Here is a 6,878-nt window from a genome sequence, read left to right as displayed (position 1 = left end):
TTTCTGTATTAGGTAGGTACTTACTTTGTAGGAGAATAAACTATTAGTTTAGTGTTTCTGCGACTAATATTTGCGGTTTTTAATTACAATGTTTTTTTGTTGGTTTATGTGTGGTATTTATTGAAATAAATTATTACGATGAAAATTACGAAAGTTTTATTTATTTTATATTGGTTGTCAGTGGCGTAGTGTTAGTAAATAGGAATCAACCGTCCGGGGCGGAAGAAAATTTTGCAGCCCTCTTATTTAGGTATTACAATTTAAAAAGCTATAGTACCTGTACAAGATTTAATTATTGTACCATTCATTTACAGAAAGGGCACCGCATTCCTCGATTTTGTTACAGTATAAGTAATGGAAAAATTCTTATCGAATTGAATCGATCCGTAGGTAAAAATATGAAAGATATTGGCTTTCGATTAAATACTGAATAAAAAATACAAAAAAGATTCCAAAAAACCAATCTTAATACTGAATACACATATATAGTAAGCAGTATATACAGAGAACAATAGATATTATATTAGTTTTCAATTAATTATTAAAAAGTATTGAAATTAACGTACCATCTTTTGGCGAGTTCAAAATGGCAATAATTGCGCCCGCAGACCATAATTCAATAAGTACAAATATGTTTGATATAAGTAACATTTACCTAATATCGATGGCAGCAAAGTAAAAGAAGACATCTACAAAATAGCTACTTTACAGGAGAGCGTATTTAGTAAAAAATAATGACTACTCAAACTATACTTTGAGATTAATGGACTGATTACCATGAAATTTTCTATGATGCATTAAAATAATGTTCTTTGGTGATTGTTCAACAGATTTTATTTCTGTAACATTATTTTAATGAAAAATTGTAGATGTCTTTTTTTACTTTGAAAGAGCTTAAACGTAGAGGAAGACATCTGCCTGATATCCGTTTATGCGTTGTAATGAAACAAACGCCTATTCCGTTATAAAAAATCGAATAAGCTAAGGTAAGAATATCCAGTAAAACTTAGAGGAGTGTTTAGAGATAATCTAAACAACATGCAACGAGTATTCACCCTTTTTTTGATAAAATTTTGTAGATGTCTTTATTTACTTTCCATTAATTATTTTATTCATATTATTAAATGAGTTATCTACCACTCAACCTCATCGCTGTCTATCATATAAATTCATTTATTTCGTTAAAAACCCCCAAAATATGTGTAAAATTAAAAAATATGTTTTTGTTTTATTTTTGTTTACTCATAATTGTTTTTACGTGCTCAAAAACTAAGTTATTTTTTATAGTTTTACACTAATAAATTAAATAAATCAACAGTAGGTACAAGTAATAAAATTACGTACAAAATATATCCCAAAACAAAACAATATAAACTGTAAAAATAAAACAGTATGTACTATAATAGTATAAATAATATAATGCTATAATGAATGTGGATAATACCAAAATTGACATCAATGGCCACATGGATCAGAGGCCCGTCATCGTTAGTGGAAATCTTCTTGATGTTGTTTCGGAGTACACATACCTCGGCCTGATTTTGCAGTTAAGGTACCAACACATGCTAGGTACTAGCACGAAAGCATGCTACTATTCAGCAAATGCTACTTACTAGCATGTGTGCATAGGGATGTGCTACTATTATAATAATAATAATCCCAGCCTATATACGTCCCACTGCTGCGCACAGGCCTACTCTCAGAATGAGAGGGCTTGGGCTGTAGTTCCCACGCGGGCCCAGTGCGGATTGGGAACTTCACACACACCATTGAATCGCTTCGCAGGTTTGTACAGGTTTCCTCACGATGTTTTCCTTCACCGTAAAGCTCGTGGTAAATTTCATATGTAATTTCGCACATGAATTCCGAAAAACTCAGAGGTGCGAGCCGGGGTTTGAACCCACGATCCTCTGCTTGAGAGGCCATAGGTCAAACCACACGGCCATCACGGCTTGCTACTATTAAGCATGCTTTTTCTGTGTCATACAGGTACAGCAGGTACTAGCATGCTTATTAGCATGCTAATAACGAGCATAATGAAACAGTAGCCTTAGGTAGAACACAACTTTGAGAAGGAGGCCAAGAGAAGGATTCAGCTGGGCTGGGCAGCATTCGGAAAATTATGTCGAGTTTTTTCGTCAATTATAAGTACCGTAATGTCTGAAAACGAAAGTTTTTAACCAGTGCGTCCTACCCGTCATGACATACGGAGCTGAAATGCGGCCCTGCCAGCTATGGAACGAGCTATGCTCGGAGTTTTTCTGAAGAATAAAATCCGCAACGAGACTATCCGACACAGAACTGAGGTCATCGACATAGTTCATAGAATTAACAACTTGAATTGGCAGTGGGCTGGGTCATATCTGTTGAAGCACCGACAACCGCTGAAGGTATTGAGTGGAGACCGCGTCTCGGCAAACGTAGTCCAAGACGCCCTCCGTTCAGGTAGAGGGACAATCTGCGAAAGGCTGGTGGTAAAAGCTGGATGTGTCTAGCCGAAGACAGGGCGCAATGACGGTCTATGGGGTAGGCCTATGTCCGGACTGCTATTGCCTGATGATGAATAGTATAATCGATATTCTACCTACTACTTATATACCTATTAGGAAAAAAACAGATTGCTCGTCATCATCAGTCAAAATCTGTTCAGGCGTGTCGTTTCCAAAAAGCGGTAAGCTGCAAGCAATAGAAACTTAAGTACTTACTTAGGTTAGGAATTTTAATTCATTTGCTGTATAAATAAAAAAAAAAACAAACAAGTGTATGAAACCAATGTTAAGTAATATATCTATTTGTTTAAATATTATAAGAAAAAACAAATAATTTCCTCATAGAAATTCGAAATAATAAATTTGTAGATTGAGACATATGCAAAAAGTATGACGTATAAACGGACAAGTGGCATGTGACTTTATTGACGTCACAAGCATCCTGTCAAAGCTCCGAAGTAAAAGCGGATAAATTCAAATGTCCGTTTCTACTGCGACGTTTTTTCAAAAGCTAGTGTAGATGTTTTCTTTTACGTGCCAAATTTTCTTCATTATTTTGAAATTTGAAATATTTTTTTAACAGACTTATAGATATGGTTGAAATAAGTTATTTTTTGTAAAAAAAGCATTTTTGAAAAAATGTAGATGTCCGTATCTACTTTGCTGCCATCGATATAATGAATATATGCTATAAGTTTATAAGTATTAGTGATATAATGTGTTGTAAGATATACAAAAATATATATTTCGTCTGCAAGGGATCATGCGTGGAAGCGCCTACGAAAATAATTTTAGCAATGATTCAAGTAACCTTTAATCATTTCTAGTTTTCAGAATGTTTCGTTTCTGATGGGGTCGTAAAAGGTCTCTCCGTAAAACGTCTCTTTTGCAAACGGTCTCTTGTACAAAATAACTGATTTCCAAAAAGTCTCTTTCTCTAAGAGAATAGAATAGAATAAACTTTTCATCCCACTTGCGCGTAAACAGTGCTAAAACATGAAGGCTACCTTGATTGCAACCCCCTATGTGCTTGTCATGAAACCCGTGGTCGGTAAATGAGTCACTGCGCGTACAAATTGTCTTGTCATGAAGCCCAAGGTCGGTAAATGAGTCGGTGCCCGTACTGATGGCGCTGCGCATGGTGCAGTAGCAGGACCACATGCACACGCTGCTCAGGCACATGCTGAGGCAGGGGGAGGGCGGCGCTGCCAAGAGCGCAGCCTAAGGTATCGCCAATATTTGGAACAATTATATTTTTCTTTGACAAATATAAAATTATACTCGCAAATGTGATGAAAAACATTATATGTCGCACGGGCGGTACTAGAATTACGAACATCGACTCATTAAAGCCCTCAGTCTTCGACTTCGGTCGGGCTTCTAATAGACTCTCGTTCGTAATTCCTTATTTACCGCCCTTAAGACACAATGTACTATTATTGTTTAGCCGTGTTACATAGATGGTATTAAAATATTACAATTGTTAGGTTCCAACGGTCACCCATTTCGAGTGTACAATATTACACCCATACACCCTGATACAGCCATTTCGCAAAATGTCCCTTTCGTAAAGGCCCTTTCCGTTGAACGTCCCTTTCGCAAAATGTCCCGTCCGTCTGCAAAATGATGGGCGCGAACAATCTAATTAGTTTGGTGTTATCTCTGGAATAGGATTTCATTAATTTTATTTGGTGTAAACTTTATGCGCAATAACATCGGTAATTTCAATATCTTAGTCATTGTAATATAAATGAAGTAATTTGTTATTCAAAGTCGTCAAAAGTTAAAATATCTTTACCTATTTAATTTAGGCTACTTATGAAAGTCGAAAAAAATCTACCACCGGTTCGGAAAAACCTCTGTTGAGAAGAATCCGGGAATTAAAAACAGATTTACAATATTATTAAATGATATCTATACATTACAAGTATTTAACACGACTTTATTTTTAACACAGTAGATTCGCTATTTGAAGGGATCGCCAATGCGGGTCGGAATTATTTCCAAATTCCCTGTCCATCCGTCCTTATATATATTATTATGTTTTTGTTTTTACTATTATAAAGGGGGAAGTGAGTTTGTTTTGTATTCTAACCGCTGAGCTGACTCTGCATAGAACTATGAATGCACATTACACAAACGTTTTTTAAATAATGTGTTAAAAAGCATTCAAAGTCAAATTCAAAATATCTTTATTCAATTTAGGCTATAACAAGCACTTATGAATGTCAAAAAAAATCTACCACCGGTTCGGAAAACATCTGCTGAGAAGAATCCGGCAAGAAACTCAACGAGGTATATATTTTTTTAAACAGATTTACAATATTATTAAATGATACGTATACATCACAAGTATTTAACACAATTTTATTTTTAACACAGTAGGTTCGCTATTTGAAGGGATCGCTAATGCGGATCGGAATTATTTCCAAATATCCCTGTCCATGATATAATCATTAACTTTATAATACGCCTTTATAATACATTCTGGCTTACATGCTTGCCTGTTTGCTTGCTTGCAAATTTACATGCTCACTTGCATGCTTGCTGGCATGCTTGCTTGCTTGCATGCACCATTTCTTGCATAATCACATGCTTGCTTACATGCTTGCTTGCATGCTTACTTGCATGCTTAAATGCAGCCTTGAATGCATCCTTGCTTGCACTATTTCATGCATAATTACATGTCTGCCTACATGATTGCTTCCACGCTTGCTTGCATGATTGAATGCATGCTTGCTTGCATGCTTGAATGCAGCCTTGAATGCATGCTTTACTAGCACTATTTCTTGCAAAATTACATGCTTGCTTGCATGCTTGAATGCAGATTTGAATGCATGCTTGCTTGGGCTATTCCTTGCATAATTACATGCTTACTTACAGGCTCACTTGCATGCTTGCTTGCACGCTTGAATGCAGCCTTGAATTCGTGCTTGCTTGCATGCTTGAATGCATGATTGCTTGCACTATTTCTTGCATAATTACGCTTGCTTACATGCTCACTTGCATGCTTGCTTGCTTGATTGTTTGCTTGCTTCTTTAAAATGTTTATGGTTCACACGAGCGAAGCCGCGGGTAAAAGCTAGTTAATTCATAATATTCATTAGAGCATAGCCTTAGGTGAAACGAACAGGACATGCATGACGAAAGAGCAGATGACACGGAACGCGCGGGAAGCACAGCTGTCAAAGTGCGGTCCGTAGTGGACCCGTGTCAGTCATCAGCATGTTAGTTCAGCGGTGTTGTTGTACTTGCGAACAGGTCTAGGGTTCAAATCTAGGTCAAAGTCAAAATATATTTATTCAATTTAGGCTGGAACTAGTATTTATGAATGTCAAGAAAAACCTACCACCCGCTCGGATAAATCTCCGTTGAGATGAATCTGGAAAGAAATTCAAAAAAGGTGTATTAAAAAAAACGAGCGTTTTCAGATTATTATTAGAGTACGAGGGTGACACTGAAAGTTTGTAGATCTGGCCACTTGTAAACAATATAATAAAAAAGTAAGTTTCAATTTTGAAAATGGAACTCTTATCCAATATTATTGAGTATGTATTTGATTCATTTGTCATTTGGTTTAGGATTTGTACGGCAAATTAAAAATCACAGAGTACTTTATACATATACTGAAATAGAGTACTTAGTCACTTTCTCGTGACCTACAGCGACATCTAGAATGCAGTGTCGGAACTATGGAGTTGAAATCATCATCATCATCATCATGTCAGCCGAAAGACTGCTGGACATAGGCCTCCCCCAAGGCTCTCCAATCAGACCGGTCTTGTGCTTTCCGCATCCACCGCGATCCCGCGATCTTAACCAAGTCGTCGCTCGGAATTGATATGTATAAACATAATCATCTACCCTGTACCTACTGTGCTATACGTACACAGGTTTCAGATCAGTCAGTAAATAAGTTTGAAATACCATTTCATTGACTTTCCTTCGTTTTTCAAATGTTTGTGAGTTATGAGAACTATAATTAAATGCTATAAAAGTTGAAAATCGCATGAAGTTAGTTCAATGAAATGTTATAGCAAAACTATAGATCTGTCCTTGTCGTTGTTCTGTTATCATTAATAAAACAACGATTAATGTCTTCTTCTTTTATTTGCGTACATTAACGCCATCGTTTGCGTGCTGTCCTCCACATCAACAACTTTTGCAGTGCCACACAAAACTTTATTTATATCGCGGCACCAATTACATAAAAAAAATATTAACGACGTTTCAAATAGACATTCCACAATACCTTTTTTATGTTCCTCACATGTAATAAAACCAGTGTCTAGGCGTGCATATAATACTAGTTTTATATAGTTCCTTATATTTGGTATAGACGGGTCTTCTTTCAATATATAATTAATTATATCTTGTATTTGTGAAAAA

The sequence above is a fragment of the Choristoneura fumiferana genome, chromosome 9 (genome assembly GCF_025370935.1).
Source record: "Choristoneura fumiferana chromosome 9, NRCan_CFum_1, whole genome shotgun sequence".
In the NCBI taxonomy this organism is placed as follows: Eukaryota; Metazoa; Arthropoda; class Insecta; order Lepidoptera; family Tortricidae; genus Choristoneura; species Choristoneura fumiferana.
The sequence above is the reverse complement of the archived record's forward strand: the minus strand, read 5'-3'. Positions refer to the sequence as shown.